General features: G+C 41.4%; 1 protein-coding gene across 4 annotated transcripts in view; it reads left to right on the top strand.

Moving 5' to 3' along the window:
* LOC141577421 (uncharacterized) overlaps positions 1 to 24,360 on the top strand; it is a 140,157-nt gene that overhangs the window by 45,851 nt on the left and 69,946 nt on the right. For 3 of the 4 annotated variants that reach the window (XR_012506284.1, XR_012506283.1, XM_074361467.1), the window contains 2 exons: positions 5,419 to 5,643; positions 12,325 to 12,448. The gene's annotated coding sequence lies outside the window, so the exon portion shown is untranslated. The remainder of the gene's footprint in view (positions 1 to 5,418; positions 5,644 to 12,324; positions 12,449 to 24,360) is intronic. The other variant, XM_074361468.1, reaches the window with a different exon arrangement.

Genomic DNA, 24,360 nt, shown 5'->3' on the forward strand with positions numbered 1-24,360 from the left:
GGTAACTGGCTGGAGGTGCTTTTTTTCTTACCAGTTTTAATAACAATTCACCCATTAAAATGTACGGCGGTTTTTACTCTATGCCCAGAATTGTTCATCCCAGTCAATCTTAGAAAATTTTCATCCCCCCAACAGGAAGCCCCTTACGCATATGCAGACATTCCCATCTTCCCCATCCTCCCACAGCCCCAGAAAGCCACTTTTCTCTCTCTGTGAATTTGCCTGTGCTGGAAATTTCATGTAAATCTAGTTACTTCATGTAAGTGGAACCATCTATTGTGACTGACTTCTTTCACACTGAGTAACGTTTTCAATATTTGTCCAAGTTGTGGCCTGGGTCAGTACTCTATGCCTTGCTATTGCTGAATAATATTCCTCTGTATGGCTGGGCCCCTCTGTTTACCCATTCATCACGTGATAGACATTTGTGTTGTTTCTGCTCTTTGGCTGTGATGAGTAATGGCGCCGTGAATATTCCTGTAGGAGTTTTTATATGAACATTTGTTTTCAGTTCTCTTACGTGTGTGCTCAGGAAGCAAAATTGCCTGGTCATTCAGAAACCAAATGTTCAACTCTCTAAGGACCTGCCAGGCGTTTTTCCAAAGTGGCCAGGCTGTGTTACATCCTCACCAGCAACGGCTGCGACCTCTGCATCTTCTGTGTCCTCATTAGTGCTTGTTACTCTTTTTTTGATTATAACCTATTGTAGTGAGTGTGAAGCGGTTTCTCCTAGTGGTTTTGACTTGATTTCCCTTACAGCTAATGATATTGAACATCGTTTCTTTGTGCTTATTGGCCATTTGTATATTTTCCTTGAAAAATACTTTTCAGATCCTCTATTCATATTTTAATTGAGTTGCCTTTTTATTGTTGAGTTGTAGGAGGTCCTTTTTTTTTTTATATAGATACAAATTCCTTATCAGATAAATGATTTGAAAAAATTTTCTCCTGTGTGTTGTTTTTTCACTTTCTGTATGGTGTCATTTGAAGCAAAGTTTTTAATTTTGATGAACTCCAATTTATCTCTGTTTTCTTTTTTCCTTGTGCTTTTGTGGTAATATTTAATATCTGAGGTATTTTATTTAACCTTTTATATATAAAATAACTTAATTATTAAGACCGTTCTAGGAGACGGGTGCTGTTGTTGTCCCCAGTCTATGGATAGGAGACTGAGTTTCAGAAAATTTCACTGACTTATCAGTGTCAAAGCTACACAGTGCTGTTGGAATTCAGACCCTCATGTTTGTCCCAAGTACCTGTGATCCTCACCACCATGCTCCACTCCTTCCTGGAACCGTTAATGAAAAAGTCTTTAATTTTGATTTCTTGTTAGTTTTTGTTTTTCTCATTGGGGCTTCATCTCCTCATTTCCTTAAAGAGATCAGTGTAGGTTTATTTTAGGTCTCTTGTAGGCAGAAGCATTGCTATCAGTTAACTTCTTTATTACTCACTCCCCAGTGATGGCTTTTGCTAATTGACCTAATCAAGTCATGCTTAAGTCTTTCCTTCTCATGACACTAACAACAGAGTCATGACTTACTGAATGCTCAAAGCAGAAAGTACTTGATTGATTTTATTTTGCTAACCAATCAAACCAATCAAATAAATACCCGGTGTTGAAACATACGGTAAGCCCTCCAGAATAGGGTCACTGTCTTCCTTGTGTTTCATTTGTTTGGTCACAGGGTCTGGATAGTGCCTTGCTGTCCAGCAGTTTTGTTAGGATACGGTGCTTGTGAATCATTCTAAGGACAGAATTTTGACAACAGACTGTGTTGTTCATTTCACGGGGGAAAAGTTAATATAGAAATACTGCTCAGATCTATTTTAAAATTAAGTTTGGAAATTTGAGAAGAGTTCAAGAAACCATACAATGATCTTTTTCAATAATTTTAGATCTATCTTAGACAAATTATGGTTACATAGCAGAGTAACTTATCAAGTAGATTTGACAAGAGGAGTGTATTATTGATTATTTGTTTTAGTTGAAATATTCTACCTGGGATAAAATATTCAGTGCCCATAAATGAACAAATATGTTTGTATTTCTATGCAACATGGGAGTAGACTTCATATGTTTCTATATAATATATATGACTGTGTGTTTTAATCTGTCTGTCAGTGTTTTTATAGTTTTTCAGCAATGTTGTAACTTTGGAATTCTTCTAAGAAAATCACCTCAGATTCTAGTGCAGTTTGTACTGTGTATGCTGTCTTATGCATGGGATTCCACTGTCCCCTTAGTGAGGAATTTCCTCTTCTATTGTGTTAGTATCAGAGTTAAAGGAACTGTGATTTCTAGGCCTTTGCTTTCCATGTGTTTGCACTTGGGTGTCAATCACAATTTTCCCTTTCTTGAGTTTTCATTGTTCAATTAGAATTTTTGAAAATAACTTAATTTGTTGCATCGATCTCCCTAGAAACTTGATGTGTTTGTGCTTTTCAGTTTTCAATTAATGAAAAATGTAAATACACTCTTGTTTTTAAGTAGTCCTTTTTCACTAGATATTTGTTTACCTCTTTATAGTTAAAATATTTTTTTCCCAATGAGTGAATCGGTGTGTATATTTTAAAAGAAACTTTACTTTTTATTCTTTTTATTGTAACAGTTATATTCATTGTAGAGAATTTAGAAAATAAGGATAAACACAGTAATAACTTCACAATGGCCTCTAATCTCACCTGGAGATACAGTTGTAAGGATTGAAATTGAGAATTACAAGTCCTCTTAAATTGTTCTTCTTTTTCAAGTACGATTTGGTTACTGAGACCCTTGAATTCCCATATGAATTGTAGCAGCAGCTACTCAGTTTCTGCAGAGGAGCCCGCTGGGATTGTGATCGAGACCACGTTGAATATACGGATCGCTTTGAGGAGCACTGCCTTTCCAAGAGCTCTGGCTTCTGATCCAGGAATATGCGTGGTGTGTCTGTCCAGTTATTTAGGTCTTCTTTAATTTTTTTTTCAACAATGCTTTGAGTTTACAGAGTTTTATTTTACTTTTTGTTTTTTGCCTTTATACTGAGGACAAGTGTGCAAGGTACCAGAATCAGAAGTGTATTTGAGCCCCGCCACTTGCTGCCACCATGGTCGCTGCGCTCTTGCTTCACCCGCTCTACAATCTTGCACAGAATAGGACCTCAGTAACTCTCTCTCTCTCGAATGATTGTATGATTGTTGGATGATGCTTGAGAGTCCTTGTGATGATTTTATTTCCCCAGCCTTTCCCCACTTCTTTACTATGCCCTTTCTCTTCCTTTCCTCCAGCCTGGGTTTCAGTCTACCTGTGGCATTGATTTTTCTTGTCTGTAGACACTACCTTTCACTGGTTCACGATCATTTTACATGTGGGCTGTGGAAAATTGCTAGATGTCAAGAAAGAGCCAATCGATTGCATGCTAGTATTTTTAGAGTGTGTTACTGTTTTATCGATTGAAATTAAATCAGGCTGACCCCCTGAGCCCTCCCGTGAGCTGTTTTCGCCTTCCAACAGGTGATATTGCTCTGGTTGCTGAATGTGCCCTTTCCCCAGACTTGGTTTTGGAGTTAAGTCACCATCAGTGGAGCCCTCTCTTTAAAAGATGAAGAGAACATTTGCTCCTTCTCCCTGGTTGGGGACTTGGATGAGATGAGGTACCAGATAAAGAATGGAGCCCCACCTCATTCTAACACCCGCTCGTTCCATTCCTTTCTCCAGGGAAAAAGAGTACAATTCAACACTATAAACATTGATTGTGAGCTAATGAGATAGACAGGACAACCGATCATTTATTAAATATCCTTTCATGCCAGAAACAAATGTATTATACACACAAAAAGCACGCAAAGCACGGTAGTAACGTGATTACACACGTGGGTCCGAGTTCGAGTCCTGCTCTGGAGTGACCAGTCCTGAGAGATGGAGAAATGTTAGGTCAGCTTAGCTTCTCCCGGACTTGTTTGCTGTCCTGCAAAGACGGGCTTGCTAGGCGTCCATCCCCCTTAGAGGTGCTGTGGGGTGTAAATGGCGCGTGGGCAGCCCAAGCACAGCTGCTCATTCCTCGTAAGGGCAGGATAGCATAGCTTTTGTGATTACGGCTTTAAGACCGTCCCGTGTAGACTCTTAGTGCTCCGAAGGGATGCCTTGTGGTTTGGAGATGGGATTCTCACTTCTGTAAATACCCAAGGATTGTGTTATTGGGCCATGCTGATTTGAATCTATTCTTTAGAAAGTACATATTGTAGATATATTTTTCAAGCATGCATGCTTTTTTCTTTTATTATTTATAGTTCTACCCTCTCTCTTGGTGTGACTTTTCATGGAATCCAGGAAAAAGTCCTAAGCCACCTGCCTCTTCACACTTCTCCGTGGTGGTTTTCTTCCCTGACTAGAAGAGGGTTCTGCATAGGAAATTTTCTTTGTTCCCCTTTTCTTGGAGTCTCTCTGTCTGTCTGCCCATCTCTCACCTGTCCATCTGTCCATTTATCTACCCACTGAATCTTCTGACATGTTCCAGAAAGCATTTCAGGCAGCTTACAGAAGAACAGATACCAAATAAACAGGTGAGAAAATGGGGCCAAGTTCAGACAGTGAGGCTAGGAGGCAAGCCTGTGTGAGGGTTGCAGGCATGAGAGACACGCATCTGCCCTGTGACTTATAAGATCGACAGCAACAGTGTGCCTGAGGCTCCCAGCAGACACAGGTAAACAGGGTTTGTGGGAGATGCTCACTGGCTGCGAAATAAATAAGTGGCTTAGGAGATGCCCAGCCTTTCCAGCTACTAAGGCTTAGGAGAATATTTTGAGTTTCTTCCAAAATCAGAATATTGCATCTTTTCTTTTTTCAGAGATCTATGTATAGTTTGTTACAATTTATACCTGGAAATTTCTCCAAAACTGCTTCCCACATGAGTCCCATGGCTCGGGAATGGGGTGGTTCTGCTCATTGACGGGGGTTGGCCAGAAACAGAAAATGACAGCCTCAAAGGAGCCTGGGATTTGTCAGTTATGTTTTGTCAGTACTGTAGAGTTCAAACTCTTTCACAGTATCTCTCCATCTGAGGCGGCAGCGTGCTCTCTTACCAGAATCAGGAGCTCAGGACCACAGGGTGGTGCGGGCTGAATGCACTGCCGTCAAGACAGCTGTGCTAGTCACTGCAGGTGTGGTTCTTTTACATACGGCATTTCATGTTCTTTACTAGAATATTTCAACAGGGAGTTAATTAACTGAGTCAATTCACATTTAATAAATATGATGCTTTGTTGAAAAGACAGTTATAGGCAGAATATAAGCTGTGAAGAGTTTAAAAACGGTTTCATTACTGAAATTTCTGTAGGGAAGATACACAGTTTATCTTATTTATTCCTCTCTTTTAAAGTAACAAAGAAACAAGACAGAAAATGCAAAGGATGGTTTCTGTTCTTCCTCTCCGCTTGCAGGTGCCCTCACCTCCAGTAGCATCCATCCAGACACCAGCACTGACACTGGCCGTGCTCAGAACTGCCTCAGCCCTGAAGACACAACTGACAAATAGAAGGGGGCCACGCCCTGTTACAGCAGGTGCTCTCACTTTGTGGGTCCTTATGTAACTGCACGATGTTAATCAGGATCGCCCGTTCTACATTGTGTAGCGCTGCGGCGGTGTCTCCTAGTTACTTGTTTCTGTAAGTATTCATGTATTATTCCCCACTGCGTGGTACTACACGTCTAAAAATGCTTTTTTCAGATGAAAAATAATTTGCATTTAATATAATAAGTCTGAAAAAAGGGGCAAAATAGTCTATCCTGGTCCCGCTACTCAGAGATAATAATTAACAATTTAACATTTATTTTCTATTCTTTTCGTCAGTGTGTATCAGCTCTGTCATAAAAACCAGTGAGCACTCTGTCCCTGTTTACTGTGCGGAGATCTCCATTTTCCATTCGGCTTATTACATGTTTTTCTACAATATTCTATCTCCCCTGGCATGATTTTTAATGACCAGTGTAGCATTCTGTCTTAAGGAATGCATCGTCCATTTTACTTCGGACTTAAATAAACTTTTAAATTCCAAGTATACTTAACTGAAATACTGAAAAGAGAACTGTGGTGGTACAGGAAGGCCCCTAACTCCCTTCCCATTATTTCCTGAGAGTAAAAGCTGTGGAAAATTTGGTATATATATTTCATGACCTTTAGGCCTATGAGATACATATATATACACATATGAGAAATCAATGTATAGGTGTGTGTATATATGATTTATTTAAAAATGAGACCATACTATATGTTTTTCTGCAGCTCGCTTTATTCACTCAGGGGTATATCATAGACGTCCTCCCACTCCAGACTCACCCGGTCCTTTCAGATAGATTGGAGGGGTCTCCTGATGTGCGGGTGTCGTCTCTTGTCCACGGACACATTTGGTGGGAGAGTGCTGTGGACAAGGCCCTGGACCACGGCGAAACGCCGGCTCCCTCAGCGCCCGCAGCTCGCCTTGATTTAACGTAACATTGTCTTAATGGTGGACAGTTAAGTTTTCTCCACTTTCCACTGTCAGAAAGAATGTTTGACTTGCATCCTTCTTGTACAGACATTCCTGTGATCTTGTATGTATATTCCTTTAGTTAAGGCTTCTGGAAATTTAGTCCCTGGATGTGACACTTACATTCATCACAGACTCCTTTCAAGTGACTCTAGAATTTCCTTCTCCATTGGGGAATGAAAAAATGCACAATTACTTATGTAACCAATTCTCTATCGCTGGATATGATTTCACTTCAGTTTTTCTTCCCACCTTTGTAAACAGTGCTGTGTAAATGTCCTGATGGATACATCTGTTTGGACTGATTGTTTTTTTCTAAAGGAAACGATTCCTAGAAGTGGAGTTGAGTCAGTGTGTATGTACGTTTTTCAGAGTTTACATATCCATTGATATGTCATCCTCTGAAAAAGTCGCTCATGATTTGTTCTCCCACAGATGGACACTAAGTAGAATATCTTAAAAATATTCGCCAATATGATAAGCAAAAGTGCTTTTTCATTGTTTTAGTTTGCATTTGATGACCAGTGAAGTTTTGAGCTTTTTTCACTCATTAGCCTTTTGAATTTTTTAAAATGAATGATTCATTTTTTCCTTTGCAAACATTTAAGTGAGGGAGCTCCTTGTTGCTTTGTGACAGCTCTTTGTATGTTATGAAAATTTACTTCGTGACTTCATCAACATGTATCACAGAGCTTTTTCTTGTCATTTCTTTCCTTTCATTTTGTTCAGAAAGTTTTTTATTCTTGTTGTGGCTCAAACTACTCTTAAGATAGTAAATGTCTTCCTTATGGGTTTTATCTTTGACATTCTTAGAAATACTTCCTTATAATGGAATAAATCTCTTCTGTAGGTTTTTTTAATCTCTAAGGTGGTGATTATAATAGTACTTTTTATACTGAGGAGAAGTTGAGTTAATAAGAGCAAAGGGTTGTATTTGCTGTTATTAGTACTTTTTAATATTTACATCACTATGTGCAATTTATCTTGTGGTCATTATGACAGGAATAGAATTTATTCTTTCTAGGTGATTCTGATTGTCCCAGGACAATTATTGAATTCATACTTTTCTCTTTGATTTGAAATCCCACCTGTACAAAATAATTACATACACTAGAGTCTCTTTTTGAACTCATGGTTCCTTTCTGTCAATCTCCCTTCCTTACTCCAGCACCATATCTTACATATTGTAAAAATTTATTTAATCACTGGCAGTCTGATTTTTTTTTGATTCTTTTCTTCCATCCCAAATTTTCCTGTCTACTATTATGACTTTATTATTCCTGAAGAGTTCCAAAATATTTTGTTCAAGTTAAAAAAAATCAGATTGGAATTTTCATGGGAGTTTTTAGTAAGTTTTGAATTATTCTTAGGAGAACTTACATCTTTACAAAACTGCTTTCCTCCATGCAATATGTTTATGTCTCTACATTCATACCTCTTACTTTAACACTCAGTATAGTCCTGAAGTTTCTCCATTTAGAACATGGGCATTATTTTTGAATTTATTCGTTTATTGTTTATGTTTTTGTTAATTTTGTGAGAATTTTTTGCTATTATATATTTAAATGCTTAAAACTGACATTTAGTAAGGAAGATTCGGTTTGTCAATACTCAATTTGTAACTTGTCATTTAAAATTGTAAGTATTAAGCACTTGTTCCAGAATCCTTTCTTTTCTGTTTTTAAAAATTTGTTTCCAAGATTCTCAAAATGGTCATAGCTAAGTAGTAGTATAGGTGGGGAGACAGATGGAGAGAGGTAGTGTGGCTCATGTACAGACTGTGAGCAGTTTCATGGCTGCCTTTAGGCTGGAGAAGCCGCAGAAGAGCCCAGGTTAGACCGGGGGTGGCTTTGTATGCACTTGAAAGCCAGCTCTCCTGCCTGTATGGTGAAGCCTGGTGGGCGTGGCAGGTAGATGATCAAGGTCCGATGGAGGTCATTGGCTGCACAGAGCACTGTGTCTGTGAGAACTGGCTAACATTACCATGGGTAATGCTTGGCGCCAGGAACACTGCAGGGGAGCTGGGGAGCCTGTGTGTTAAGGATTTTCCAGTCCTGGGAGTGGGAAGAGCAGACTCTGCATTCTGATCTGAGTTTGAATTCATCCTCTTTAGTTTACTGGTCCTCTGACTTTTGTCAAGTTATACATCCTCTTTGAACTCCTGTTTACTTGTCTCTCAAAACAGGAGAATTACAGCCTGCTGCTAGAGTGTTTGATCAGGGTAAATGATTTGTGTCTATAAGATGCCACGTACAGTCACAATCTCAGTGAGAAATGGGCTGTCACCTCTTCTTCTGCAACTCAATGCTCCATAAGACAACGGGGGAAATCCAGTCCCTAATTTGTGTGTGATGCAATGAGGAACAAATTTAACGTCTTGCCTTTCCCTAGCAGTATTCTTACTTCTTTGCTTCACTTACCTCTTTCCTCCTTTACTCTCCCCTTTCACCTCCTCCACCAAAAGAGACTGATTCTGTCTCAGAACACTACATTCAAATTACTTTAAATGTTGGCTCATCCCCATGAAATTACAGTGAAATTAAAAATAATCTGTACACGTCCCAGACATGATTATATTTGATATATACACACACACACACACACACACACACACACACACACACACAATCAGGATGCCTCCCGTTTGCTGAAGGAGAAGGACCACTTTTTCTGAGTTTTCATTCACTGAGCGTGAGAGGAAAGTCTCTTAAGCAGAAATTCACCTGGCTTCGTGCATGGTTTTTTAAATTGGATTTCTGCTTTGTGTCCATAGAAATATTCTCCTATTAGAAGAGGGGAAGTGGAGACATAGATATTCTGCTGAGATATTGGTGTCATCATATTTGAGTTGGAAAGGACTTATGACAGCATAGAGTTGTAACTTTTTATGGGTGAGAATCCATGATAGTGTAACTTGGACAAGAACCCGGGTCTTCTGTCTTCGTGTCCACGTGGATGAAGAGGCAACTGGGTGGGGGATGGCAGGGATCCTTCTTGCTTGAGTTCCAGGGTCTTGCTAGTTTTCATTGTTTAGCTGCCTTTAGTTTATGTCCATGTGGCCTCTCATGGGAAGGTCACTATGTCCTGATAGATTGAGTTTCTAATCAGCAAAAAGGTCTGGACCCACTAATGGTTCCCAGAGATTTTCTGCTGACCTGCTGACACTTAATATACATGAGACCTAAGAAATTCCTGGATATAAAATCCTTAATGTTATCATTTGCCCTCGAGTTCCATAGGAATGGAGTGCTGTCTCAGGCTGTCTAAGGCTAGATCTGAACAAAGATAGGGTGATAGGCTGCGCAGCTGGACCCTCCCCAGTCTAATGGGATTTCCACCTTAGTTTTTAGAATCAGGCAGATTAGTTCAAATCTTGCCTTTACCATTTATTAGCTTTGTGACCTTGAGGAAGAAACTTTACATTTTGAGGGACCAATTTTCTTTATCTGTAAATAAGTTCAGTATTTATTTTAGGGTTTTTGTTTTAGAATTGAATGAATCAATTCCCTCATTTATTCCTAAAATACAGATCACATGGTTCTATGCTGGTGCCTTAGTAGTTGATTACTAACGGACTCAGCAGTGAGAATGTGGGTGAGGACCCCTGGATAATAGAGCTTATATTCCAGGATATGCTTGTGAAAGACTGGATTGCAGTGGATTTTTAGTAAATGTCCACTCCATTCCTAATCCCCATTGATTGTGTATATATCTTTATAGTAATATATGAACAATTTTTTATTGCAATTTAAGTCTGTGTAGTATTTAAAGTATGTAGCTATAACAAAAATACGTGAAATAAAATGATCTGACTTTTATTTTCTTTTCAATAAGCAAAACAAAATAAAATAGAAAAGAAAAGAAAAAGTTTTGAAGGAGTAGAAATAATTTTATTTCCGTGGAATCAATTCCCTATGTTAGGTTTTTCGGTTGTGTTCTTAAACAGCATATAAAATTAGACAGGTTTTGTGTTCAGTGTTGATAGCTGGGTGAGTATAGTTTCTTTTTGTGGTTGTCTTTGATGAATTATTTGCACTAGATCATAAGTAATGTGCATGTTACATATTGGAAACGAGGAAACAGTGGAGACATACTACCTCCAATGCAGTCATTTTGTTACCGAGTCCAAACTCATTCTGCTCACCAAATGACAGGCCAATAAACCGGGAGATGAGGTGTTGGAGCAAGGAATAGTGACTTTATTTGCAAAGCTGGCAGATCCAGAAGATGGCAGACTGATGTCCTGGGGAATCATCTTCCACAAGTCAGAATTGAGTCTTCTTTTATACTAAAAAGGGGCGGGGTTTTGATTGGTTGTTGGAAACTTCTTGCTGTATGAATTGCTTGTCCTTTGAATCCGCTGTTCTTGCAGCTGTCCATGCGGATCAAATCATGTTGCCCCTGTGAAAACTCCAAAAAAAAAAACAAAGGTTATTCTCTATTTTGCAACTTGCCATCTCTACATAAGTGCAGATGAATTAGCATCCTTCAAGATCACGGCCAGGAGAATAGGCTGTCCTGGATATTTCAGTCTAAAGGCAACTTTCTTTTACAAATGGTGCAGAACTAGCAAGTCTGAGCCTAGAAAACAGGGCACAGGGTTAAAGCCAAAGGAACAGACCTAACATGGGGTCAAAATTGTTCTTTTCTATTACAATTCCCTTTTCTGCTTCATAGATAATTTTAGTAAGAAACATGAGCAATTTTGTATTTTTGCTTCTTAATAACCGATAAGTGGGCCAACTATATTTTTGTGAGCAGAGATGCTGTGCGGGCATAGGGGTCACAGCACACTCTTGTTGGGGGTGGCCGACCCTGAAACATGTCTGATGCCACGTGAGTGTTGGTGAGGGTCCCCCTAGCCAGCGGCACTCTTCAGGAAGTAGCATATGTGCTTTGACTTCTTGAGACCTCATTTTCGGCTGCAGGAAATTTTTTCAGATACTGCGATTGAAAAATCACTCCAGCTGGGGATAATTAGGGAAAAAAGGAAAAGGAAAAGGGTTTGGAGTAGAGTAGAAGAGAAGGACATAAGTTCACGGAGCCTGAGTGCTTGGCAGCGGGGCCTCGGGAGAGAGAGGAGCAGAGGTGGGGAGGGGCCTGACCCCTGAACAGGCTCCTTCACCTGTCCCCGTGCCCAAGCCACATAGCTTCCAATGGGCCTGGGCCACCACTCTGGGCTGGATGTCACCCTGTGCAGAACCTTGAAAATCGAATGTAAGGGGTGGGCAGCACTCACCTAGGGGGTCACTGTGGATTTCAGTCAAGTCCACAGTGCCTTTTCTGGTCATGTGCCTTCACTTGTCCTTTATCTCAGGATCTGAGGAGGAGGAGAAAGGAACTCAGGTAGAGATCCAGGAAGATATCCGACTGTGTTAAGAGAGGACAGACACAGTTACAAGGGGACCGAGGACACTTGCAGCAAAGTAAAATGACTTCACAACTATTGCTTCAGAGCTGCAGGTGTGAGAGAGCCTAAGCCTGTTTCAGAGTGCAGGGGACAAGCGGAAAGGAATGGCAAAATTTCCACTGAAAATTGAAATTTTGTTAAATAACCTGCTACTTTTGCTTGTATCACTTGAATGAATGCAGGCATATTTCTGTGGGCATTTATAGGTTCACTCAACCCCACCAGCCCCTCTTGCCCCCATCGGGGATGGGATTTCTCAAGCACAGTGCACCTCCTGTTTCGGTGGGCCACGCTTCGGGTCCTCGCCTGGTGCCGGGCTGCTGCAAGGCACTGAGTCCCTGAGGCACGGCCTGTGATACACGACAGGAACACCTCTGCTATCGACTGAGGGCCTCCTTTTCCCCCTGCAGTGTAAGAATTCCGGTGACTGAGTTAGAAGCATGCTTCCAAGCTGTCCGTGTCCTCGGCATCCAGAAGCGGAGCCTGGAAGCTTCCGAATTTCTCCAGAATGCAGTCTACTTTCACCTTCGGCAGGTGAGTGTATGTCCTTACACAAGTGGAGGAATTACTGCAGTTTTCCTGGAACTTACTCACCACTAGTCCATCTGATTTTTCTGTGCTAGGATTCAGTATGGCCTGCTAAAATATCTGGAGTCAGATCTTGAAACCCTGATGAAGAGGATTATTTATTTTATTTCACTATATGATAATCTTTTACTTTCAAAATTCAGAATTTTTGGTTCTTTCAGGCATTTTTGGGGGGGTTGGCAAAACAAATTTGCTCTTACCGTCTTTGCGACCTGTTGCTTTGTGCCTCTCACCTGTCTTCTGTCACTTGTGAGGCAGTTCCATTTGTGACCCTGTCCGGGTTGTTCATGTTATACAACATAAAGTCTGTAAAAGTACAGTCCCTTTTACTCCGAAGACATTCCACAAATAACTCATTAAATCTGGGTGTGGTTTTAAGAAGACAGAATCATTAGAACATGTAATTGCAGGTTGCTAGTGCAAAATCCCCAAATCAATAGTCTAGCTCAACATCTAAAATCTTTCTAATCTACCTTGGATTTGTACGGATAAGTGAAGCAATTTGCTAAGAATTGAACACCAGGGTTAGAATACAGCCTGGTGTAGCTCAGCAGGTCCTCCTGAGCCAGCGCTGTGCCAGAGGGCGGGGCCGAGGGAGAGGGCGGGGCTTAGGGAAAGAGGAGGGCCAAGGAGGAGGGGGGTCCTGCCCTCCCTGAGCTGACAGTTTCATGGCAAACACCTTCACCATGTGAAGAACTTGGAGTTTCTTCTAAGAACACTAGGTTTGAAAAGAGTCATAAAAGAACGGGAGTGACAAAATCCAATTTGTCTCAAGTAGGGGAGAGCAGCTGGAAGGCCACGTGGGAGACTCGTGAGTCCAGGAGGGCAGTGTTGGTGGCTTCTACCTGAGCGGTGGGACAGTCAGTGGGACAGTCACCGGGAAAAAACGAACAGATTTTAGGCATGTTTAGATGGTAAAAAGGAAAGGATGAATGATGTCTGTGAAGGTAGGATGGAGTAAGGCCCAGGTTTCTGGGTGGATTAATGAGGTAAATGATGGTCCTGCTGTTCTCTGAGCAGGGAAAGCTGCAGAGGGAGCTTTGGGGGAACCCTGATGAGTTCAGCTGTGGATAAAGTGAAAGGCTGTTAAATGTGTGGTCTGGGAGCTCAGGTGAGAGCCAGTAGCGAGTAGGGGGAGGGGAGAGAGACGTTCAAATCATTTTGTCTTGTGAGCATACAAATAATTATGAGTAATGATACACTTACGCCTCTATATTCTGGATTTAACACCCATTAACATTTTGTTATATTGACTGAAGAGGTTCCTAATATTATTTAATAGAAATAAAATAAATAGAAACAAAATAGTGGAGTTAATAAACATCTTAGAGTTGATGTGTGTCCTTCTATGTATTTTGATACCTCATCTGTTTATAACCATAATCTATAAAAAGTTAACTAGTTTAGCATAAGTGTTAAACAGAGGGACGTGACACACAGTTTTGGGGCTTGAAGCTGATCTTCTCGGGCAAATTATGTAGCCTCTCTGTACCTTTGTTCCATTTTCTGTGACTGCCCCCGGGCCCCTCATCACAGATGATTTCCTAGACTAGATGATGGGAGGGAGGCTGCTGAAGGGAGTAAGAAGTGGCAACTGCTAGGGACACTTAAGAGAGAGACAAAAAGGGATTAAAGTCAATAAACTCAGTACAAACAAATACTCTCAAAAGAGAAAGAATCCTGCAGTGTTTTGAGCCACTTAGCATAAGGGAAACAAAATCACGTGGACCCAAAACTCTTGAGCATGTGAGTATTGTGGGTGGGAATGTGTCATCAGAAAAGGGTTGAGAAAAGGTCTTTTGGTTTCCCTTGACGTTTCCATTAAGGATGGGCAGCAGAAGTGAAAACCCTCAGCTTCAGTGGAAGCTGCTGTTTTGTGTGAAACTGACCAAACTTTGGAGACCAGTCATCAGCGGTGCTGGCAAATGAAGAGATTTCGGGATTGGGTGGGGCACTTGCTGTGACTTCCAGGTGACCTACTGGCTGGGGGCTGTGAGGCGGGCAGTAGGTTTGCAGGGAGACCCGGGCATAATCCCTGGCTCTGAGGCTGCTGGTCTGACTAGCAGACCTGGGCACAGGCAGTCCTAATGGGGCAGCTCGGGATGTGGCCTGGGACACCTGCCGTGCTGAGGGGGAGAAGAGCGCTTCCCTGAGGGGGTGTCCCTGCGGAGAGTGGAAACGTCCTCCTGCAGGGGAGGAAGAGCCTCTGAGCAGGGTGCTGGTTGCACAGGCAAGACCACCCTGAGCACTGAGGGTTTGGGGAGCCGGAAGTCACACAATGGCCCGAGCAGCCTTGTTCCTGAGAAACTAGAGGGAGAAGAGGCTGAAAAGTCAGGCTAGGGTCAGACACTGTGGTGGGTTATGAGTGACAGTAAAGGACTGGTCAGGCAGGCACGAGAGAACCCTGTGGGTGTCCCAGCTGGAGCGTCACGCCAGAGGGTGGAGCTGAGTTATAGACTTTGCCACTTATTAGCTGTGTGACTTTGAGCAAGATCACCCCACCTCTCTATATATACCTTCATCTGTAAAATGACACAGTGACAAGCTCGTGTCATCAGAAGGCTTAGTTTAGCTCTGATCCTCTGTGTCCAGTCCTGTCAGTGCTGCCCTGCAAGTTTCTGCAGTGGCTGCTCTTACCCTGAGATGGGAGGGCATAGAGGGACTTTGTAGCGCCCGAGGGCAGGAAGGGGTTGCTTTAAAAACAGACATGTAGCCGCCTGCAGCTGCAGGCCTGCAGGCAGTTTGGTTGATGGTCCTGGAGAGGACTTTGGAGGCCTTAGCATCATCATAAGACTTGTTTTCCCTTGGGGGCCGGAATTGCCTATGCAGATTAATGTGGAAAATTTGGGCTTCTGGCAAAGCTGTTTTCAGAGATGGTAATATGCATAACATATCGTAGAAAATATAATGCTTTTATTTAATCTGTGGGACTTTGCAGCTGTTGGGAACACCTCTGTTGGCCTGGTCTCCACGGAGGACACTAGGGGTCGGCAGAGCGTTCGGGAGGGCAGGTAGCCTGCAGTGCTGCTGCGGGGTGTTCTCCCGAGTAGAGCACTCTGCTGAGTTGACTCTTCTCTGAGTTTGGTTGCCAGATGAGCAGACAGCAAATTAATGAGTTCTGGTGGGATTGTATAATGACAGAAAGAAAGAGGGACCCGTAGTTTTTCTGGACTAGAACACGCTTTTGGTTCCTGATCCAGTGTGTTCCATTACAGAATTGATGAGTTGTGTCTATTCTGGGACTTGTCGACTGAAAGAAATGTGTAGCCTGAAAGTTTAGAGTTACACTTTATTAGGCGGGAGGACTCGAGGCGGGATGACAGCCTTCAAATCTGTCTGAGGGACTGCTCCCAAGAAGTAGGGGAGGAACTAGGATTATATAGGAGTTTTACAACAAAGACCAGGGAGTTGGAACAATAAAAGATTGCTTGTTATCTAAAGAAATCCAGGCATCTCAAGTTAAAGAATTTAGTGCCTTTGTATGTATCATTTGACCTCACTGGATTCATTCTTTAGACAAGCACCTAGCTATCTAGGGCAATTATCCTGTCTTCTTATTCTCAGTCTGTTCAGAGGGCAGCATTGTGAGTGGCTGTAGAGGCTGGGCTTCAGGTCTGTCCGCACTGGGGGGTGGCGGCAGCCTTGATGACTTGGTTTCAGCATTCTTTGTTTACTGACATGGTTGTAGTATTTTAATTCACATTGTAGTATTTTCATTCACAGACTGATTGTGGATAATCTGGAAACTTGCAAAGGAAACGAGATGGAATTACTGCAGGTACCTTCTACTTTAATAAGCCGTGTGCAAACATAAACATTGAGGAAGCATACATTTGAATTTGGTGGTGTAGGAAAGGGTTTCTGCACATTACAGGAGAACGCAAGGCTGAATATCTCTTCTTTGTTGGCAGGGATGTGGGTCAACCTGTCTTTTCTGTAGCGGTTTCTGAGAGCACTTTATGGTAATTAACAAACATTGACAAACGGTGGCACACTTTGCATTTAAGAGCTGACCTGTGCAATCGTGTATTGGACAGGTGGATTTCATAGGCAAGTGGTGAGGTGGATTGGAGAGAGGTGTAGCCCAGGCCTGGGCTCAGATTCAGGTTTAAATCGCCATTTCCTCACCAAAGGACCTTGGACTAGAGTGTAACCTCCATTAAACTGTTGGTGAATCTGTGAAATATGCATTATAATATTCGTTTCTTCCTGGGTTTGTTGTAAGTTTTAAACAGTATTATAACACACATGAAACACTTAACAGGCACTTAGCAGTGTTCACTGTGTCCTTCCGCCCCGCTTAGCGTGTGTTACAGCCGTAAAGGTAGCATGTGCCTGTTGAGGACGTAGTGGTAGCCCCTTGAATAAGTTGTGAATTTGGTGATTTCCTTTAATCCTTGAAACTCTACGTGCCATTGGCAGTTATTTTCATGAACAGATGAGGAATCTTAGGGTAAAGAAGACGGTGTAATTTGCCCAAAGTCAGACCAAAATTTTGGGTGCAGGGGCCTCTGTTCAGCATGGGCCCCTGGGCTTTCTGCCCTCTCCATTCAGCACCAGAGCCAGACGTGGAGTCGCCTGTCTCCCAGCCCAGAATATCCGGCAGGCAGCAACACAAACCTGGACCTGTTCTGCTTAAGCAAAAACTCCGGAGGGGAGGCAGGTACTAAAGGGATAAATGTAAAAACAGACGACTGCAAACTGTTATCAGCTCAGAGAAGGAAAGGAACACGCCTCGCCGTGCAGAGCTGGGAGCTTTCCCTTCAGGGCTGCTCTGGGGGCGTTCATTTCAGCTAAACAAACTCCGCTCCTGCACCAAGGCATGAAGGCAGGTTGCATGTAACCAGGCTGACTGTGCCTCGTTGATCATATTCATTCCTAATCCAGTGTCAGCTGTCACGGGCACTTACCTAGTAAAGAGATGTCGGCCATAATCATCACGCACTTTGCTTGGTAGTTTTTTTGGCCCCACTTTTGAGATGAGGTAATTGAAGCTGGGGAGTTTGCTGCATGCCCGTGATTACCATGGAAATACCCCTACTGGTCTTTCAACCTAGACTGGTGTGGCTGTTACATCCCAGCCCTGTGAATGGCATCGTGTAGCTTCTACCAAGTGGCCCAAATGACTGACATTGATTTTCTTAATCCGTAGGAAATGGTATGTGACAATAAGAGAAAAGGTGGTAAGAAATTCTTTGGAAAACTAGAACAAAATCCAATAATTCCCCAGCTGGGGTAGCGTACCCAGTGTCACTCATCCCACTCACAGCCTGGCACCTCCTCCCTCCCGACTCCATGTTCAGAAGCCACTCTGAGCCTTCGAAGAACATTTTGCCTCGTGACACTGTTGACTAAGACCTATGACCTCTCTGTCCCTGGTTAACTCTCTCTTCAAGGCCATTTAAATTTTATGCAGGCTCCTCCACTCCGATGTAAGAAAAGACTCTTTAAACTTCTTGATGAAGCTCCTTAATGAAGATCTTGTGAAGGAAACCTAGTCAAAACCTGGGAGGTATGCACACAGTGACTGCATGCAACCTCAGCACTTTGTGAAGTTCAGAATCAGAGGGGTGGGAGACTCAGGAAAGGCTTTTTAAGGTAGAAAGGGGAAAGTGAAAGGATGCAGGCTGTGTGAGACTGAAACATCTCGGTCCCAGCCAGCAAGGCTCCTGCGTTCAGGATGGTGTATGGGGAGTATAGAGTTCTCACAAAGAAAGAAGTGGTGGGATGGGAGGGAGGACAGATAGATTCTTTACTAGGGAAGGAAAAAGTGGGCTGAAAATTTCCTGGTTGAATAAGAGGACTGTGACATGATGTGCTTGCATTTTGGAGATAAGGCTTTTGTGGGGACAGGCCTAGGAGAACGCTCTCTGGCTTGGGAGTCAGCACAACAGAGAACCACAGAGAACCGGGCTGACCTCAGGGCCCCTGCTGGGGGAGGGGCTGCCCGCCATTTTGGTCCTGGGGGCTACTTCTGTCCCTTAGCTGGGGCCTCAGAACTCCCTTCACATCCCAGTACTGTTGATACAAGAAAACATATGTGGGGCATGGGAAGGGCTGTGTCCCAGGCTTTGGTTGAGCCCCTGGAATGTGCCCCACCAGACGTGGGTCCTTGGCTTCATGCAGGAAAGGTTTCAAGAGCAAGCCACTGTTGAGTAAAGGTAGATTTATTCACAGAGACACATTGAAAGGCAGGAGAAATGCCACGAGGTGTGGGGGTTGGGTGCTCAGATTAAAAGTAGGTACACACTCCACAGACAAAATGTGGGCCTTTTCTGAAGAGGGAGAGAGAGTGATGACCGCGAGGTGGCGCTGTGTTGCTGGTTTTCATGGGCTTGGTTGTTTTATGTGCTAATAATTAGAAGGAGCAGCCTAAGGGCAAGGGGCTGGGATTCCCAGGGAGTTGGCCATTTCCCACCGTTTGACCTTTTGTGGCTAGCCTTGGGATGGCCATGGTGCCTTGGGGCGTGTTATTCACCATGTTACTATTACAACGGGTGTATAATGAAGCTCAAGATCTGCTAGAAGTAAAATCTCTTCATCCTGAGCCTCAAGGCCTACTGGGGGTTGAATCCTTCACCATTTTGATGTTAATTGCTGTGGCCTTCATTGAATGGCTGTGCTCTGGCCCCTTCCATCCTGTCTCACTGTGTTGACACAGAGAGAGCAAAGGCCGGGCCCTGCCTGTGCTCCTGCATTTAACAGGGTGAGGGGTGGGGTGTGCTGAAGATGACTCTGAGTGGTGAGAAGGTTGTTTCAGATTTTCCCACGTGGGACATGGGGACGTGCCAGCAGCCACCGCAGATTTATCTCACGGGCATTATCGCTTGTGTCACTCATCTTTTTCTATTTTTCTTTCTTTTTTTTTTTCAAGTATTTAATCTAAATTTAACATCAGGTTTTCTTAGGAAAGAAATTTCTCTTTTTCTTTTCATTGGGGCTCTTTTGGGGGGGTAGGTAATTAGGTGTATTTATCTGTTAGAGGAGGCCCTGGCGGTTGAACCCGGGACCCCGTGCACGCTAAGAACACGCTCTACCACTGAGCTCTACCACCCGCCCCATCATCTTTTACTTTTTGCTTTAGCTGCCAAGAATCTTACGGCTGAATTTCTAGTCGGCCTTTAACACTTACCCTGACTTCATGGCATTCGTTTTTATGAGTTTACTTCCCCCTGGTTTCATTTAAGTATTGAATCTCCATTTTCTCTTCACTCTAACTTTTGTCTTTTTGTTGTTATGGTTGTTAAGCTGTGTTAAAAATTGTTTAATTTCTCTTTTAGCAGGAGGCTGAAAGTAAATAATTATGTAAACAAACTTATCACACTTAAATGTTTTATACTTTCTAAGCTGTTTATTAGTTACTTAAAAACCGAATTGAATACTGAAGTGATAACATTTTAAAATTATTTTTTAACATTTTATAAAAGTATAGCTGATTTACAATATGATATGTTTCAGGTGTACAATAGTTGCACAATTTTTATTGTTATGCTCCATTTATAGTTATTGTAAAACATTGGCTATATTCCCTGTGTCGTAAGATCCATCCTTGTAGCGTGTTTATGTTAGATGGAGCAGTTTGTATAAGAAAGTTGGGTAATACAAAGTCTGGGGCGTGGCTCTGTCTAACCCATGTTCCCGGTCACCCTTCCTGTCAGAGCCCAGGCCCTCACTCCTGTCTGCAGGGGAGCAACTGGAGGCAGCCCTCATCAGCGCTGGCACCACCCTCTGAGTGGCAGTGACAGCAGTGACTGTGTTTGGATGTGCAAAGTGTTGTTCCAGGAGCTTTACATGCATTTCTGCATTTAATAATTAAAGCCCTCCTTTGAGGAATTATTTTAGGTTTTTAATGAATAATACATTTTATTTTGATTTTGAGAGTTCAAACTTCCAGAAAATTTACTGGAATAGTACAATAAAGGCTTAGATACAGTTCACCTAAAAGGGCACTGTTTGCCCTTTTGTGTCTGGCTTATTTTAGTATAAACTTTCAAGGTTCATCCATGTTGTAGCCTCAGTCAGTACTTTATTCTTTTGGTTTTATAATATCCTTTTTCTTTTTTTTTCGTTTTTTCTCTATTTAAAAATATTTTCATTGAATTCTAGTCAGTTTATAATGTTGCGTCAGTTTATAATTTTGCATCAGTTTCTTGTGTACAGCACAACACTTCATTTATATAGGAACATACATGTATTCATTTTCATATTCTTTTTCAACATAAGTTACTATAAGTTATTAAATATATTCTCCTGTGCTATACAGTATAAACTTGTTGTTTACTCTATACATACTCAGTATCTGCAAATCTTGAACTCCCAATTTATTTCTTCCCACAACCTCTCCCTTCTGGTAACCATAGTTTGGTTTCTATGTCTGTGTGTCTGTTTCTGTTCTGTAGATAAGTTTATCTTTTTGTTTGTTTGTTTTTTTAGATTCCACATGTGAGCGATCTCATATGGTATTTTTCTTTCTCTTTCTGGCTTACTTCACTTAGAATGACATTCTCCACGTCCATTCATGTTTCTACAAATGGCATTATTTTATTATTTTTTTATGGCTGAATAGTAGTCTATTGTACAAATATACTACAACCTCTTTATCCAGTCATCTGTCAGTGGACATTTAGGTTGTTTCCATGTCTTGCTATTGTAAATAGTGCTGCTGTGAATATTGGGGTGTAGGTATCTTTTTGAATTACGGTTCCTTCTGGATATATGCCCAGGAGTGGGATTGCTGGGTCATATGGGAGGTCAATGTTTTGTCTTTTGAGGAACCTCTGTACTGTTTTCCACAATGGCTCCACCAAACTGCAACCACAGTGTAGTAGAGTTCCCTATTCTCCACAGCCTCTCCAGCATTTATTGTTTGTGAACTTCTGAATGATGCCTATTCTGACTGGTGAGATGTGATATTTGATTGCAGTTTTGATTTGCATTTCTCTGATAATGATATTGAGCATTTTTTCATGTGCCTATTGGCCATTTGTATGTCTTCATTGGAGAAAAGCTTCTTTAGGCCTTCTGCCCATTTTTGAATTGAATTGTTTGTTTTTCTTTCTTATCAAGTGTAAAAGGTGTTATATATTCTGGGAATTAAGCCCTTGTCAGTCTCATTTATTTCAACTATTTTCTCCCATTTCATATGTTGTCTTTTAGTTTTGCTTACTGTTTCCTTTGCTGTGCAAAACCTTGTAAGTTTAATTACATCCCACTTGTATATTTTTGCTTGTATTTCTATTGCTTGAGTAGACTGCTCTAGGAGAACATTGCTGAGATGTATGTCAGATATTTTGCCTATGTTTTCTTCTAAGAGGTTTATAGTGTCTTGTATACATGTTTAAGTCTTTAACCCATTTTGAATTTATTTTTGTGTATGCTGTGAGGGAGTAGTCTAACTTCATTCATTTACATGCAGCTGTCCAGTTATCCCTACACCATTTGCTGAAGAGGCTGTCTTTACTCCATTGTATGTTCTCACCTCCTTTCTCAAAGATTCAATGACCAAAAATTTGTGGGCCTATTCTTGGTAATTTTGTTTATCCGTTCATTGATGGATGGATATTGTTTGTAACCTTTGGCTACTCTGAATGATACTGCCATGAATATTGATGTGCAAGTTTTTGTGAGAATATGTTTTCATTCTGTTGGCTGTAGAGTTGGCCCGCCATATCTGTAGTTTCCACTTCATGGATCCAGATGGCTGATTGTAAAGGGACTCGAACATCCTTGGATTATGTTATCCAGGGTGGGGGGTTCCTGAAACCAACCCCCCGAGGATACTGAGGGATGACTCTACATGTAGGAGTGGAATTGCTGAGCCATATAACTCTAACCTTTTGAGGAAACACCAGACTTCTCCAAAGAAGCTGCACCATTGTCCCTTTCCACTGGCCGCAAATGAGGTATCTCTGCCTCCTCAACGACACTTGTTATTGTCCATGATTTGATTAAAACCGTCCTAGTGGGTGTAAAATGAGAACTCATTTTGATTTTGATTTGGCTAGTGATGCTGAGCTTCTTTTCATGTGCTTATCGGCCATTTGTGTATTTATTTAAATCCTTGGCAAATTTAAACATTGGGTCGATTTTCTTTGTATTGTTCAGTTGTAAGCATTTTTTATATATCCTGAATACTAGTCTCTTCTTAGATACATGCTTTGCAAAATTTTTCTCCTATTCTGCATATTGTCCTTTCACTTTAGTTTTTTTAAGCATTAAAACAATTTCTTTACAGGGGAGGTAATTAGATGTATTGATTTATTTTATTTTTCTTGCTAAGCATACACTCTGTCACTTGATATACCCCCTTCCCCTGTCATTTCACTTTCTTGATGATGTAATTTGTAACAAAAAGTTTTAACTTTGATGAAGTCCAGTTTATCTGCTTTTTTCTTCTATCACTTGTGCTCTTCGTATTGTATCTAGGAAACCAAAGCCTATCCTAGGACCACAAAGATTTATAATGTGTCTTCTTTTAGAAAGTTTATAGGTTTAGTTTTTACGTTTCTGTCTGTGATCAATTTTGAATTAATTTTTATTTATTTAAAATATGGGGGTCCAGATTCCAGATTCATTCTTTTGCCTGCAGATACTAAGCACTCCCTGCACCATTTGTTGAATAGACTATTCTTTCAATGGAGTGTTGTTGACACCCTTGTGGAAAACTGACTGTAAATGTAAGTTTTTCCCCCTGGGTTTTTATTATGTCTCATAGATTTATTTATCCAAACTTATGCCAGTACCATTCTGACTTAGTACTATAGCTTTTTAGTACACTTTAAAGTGAGTCCTCCAACTTTGCTCTGCTTTTTCAAGATTGTTTTGGCTGACCTGGGCCCCTTGCACTTCCATATGAATTTTGGGATCACTTTTTCAATTTTTGCAAAGAAGTCAGCTGGAATATTGATAAGGATTCCACTGAATTTGTAACTCACTTTGGGGAGTCTTAACATTTTTAACAATATTGTCTACCATTCCATGAACATGGGGTGTGTTCCATATATGTAGATCTTTTAAGTATTATTTCGGTGATACATCAAAATATTCAATGTACAAATCTTGTAAATTTTTGTTAAATGTATCTCTCATTTTATTTTTAATGCTGTTGTAAATGGAAAGGCTGAGCTTCTTGAGGGTAGGACTATATATTAATTTGTTTATTTCTAGGATTTCTACACAGCAAATACTCTAGGTTTATATTTGCTACATAAATCTATCCACAACTCTTCCCACCCCCATGTTATAAGAAACCTAGACCCAGGTTAAGCTACCTGAACACCTATGTGGAAGTGAGAATTGAGACCCTTGGTTGGGGCTTTGTGGAGATGATACTGAGAGCTTATTTAGGATGGCTTCATCTTAAATTCCTTTAAACAACACTTTTGGTGTAGTCAGATACATTAAGATCATGCCCTTTTGATGTGCAGAGGAGCTAAGACTATCATTTTCAAATAATTTCTAGTGAGAGTGTTGTACTTGAAATCAAATTTGCATCAATCTTTGAAGATATATGTTTCAGGAATTTTGACTAAAGAACTCCTGTCTTTATTCCTTAATGACAACTAAATTCTCAAGCAACATGTAAGAGTTTGAGCAAACTGCCCCAGCCCCGTAGTGCTGGTTGGCTGCAGCTGTAACTGGAGTCAGTGCTTACCTCTACCAGCACGCTTGGGCTGATCTGCTCAAAGGTGTTCGTCCAAATGTTTGTCTGTAGTCTGTTGGACAAAGCCATAAAACATTAAGTTAAGGTTGCTGGAATGCAATATATTCCTATTAATATTAAGTAAGCACATATTGAGTGCTTACTGTATGTTGGGAATTGTCCCTCAGCCTCACATGTATATTATTTCACTTAAAAC

This window comes from Camelus bactrianus, chromosome 4 (assembly GCF_048773025.1).
Source record: "Camelus bactrianus isolate YW-2024 breed Bactrian camel chromosome 4, ASM4877302v1, whole genome shotgun sequence".
NCBI classification, from domain to species: domain Eukaryota; kingdom Metazoa; phylum Chordata; class Mammalia; order Artiodactyla; family Camelidae; genus Camelus; species Camelus bactrianus.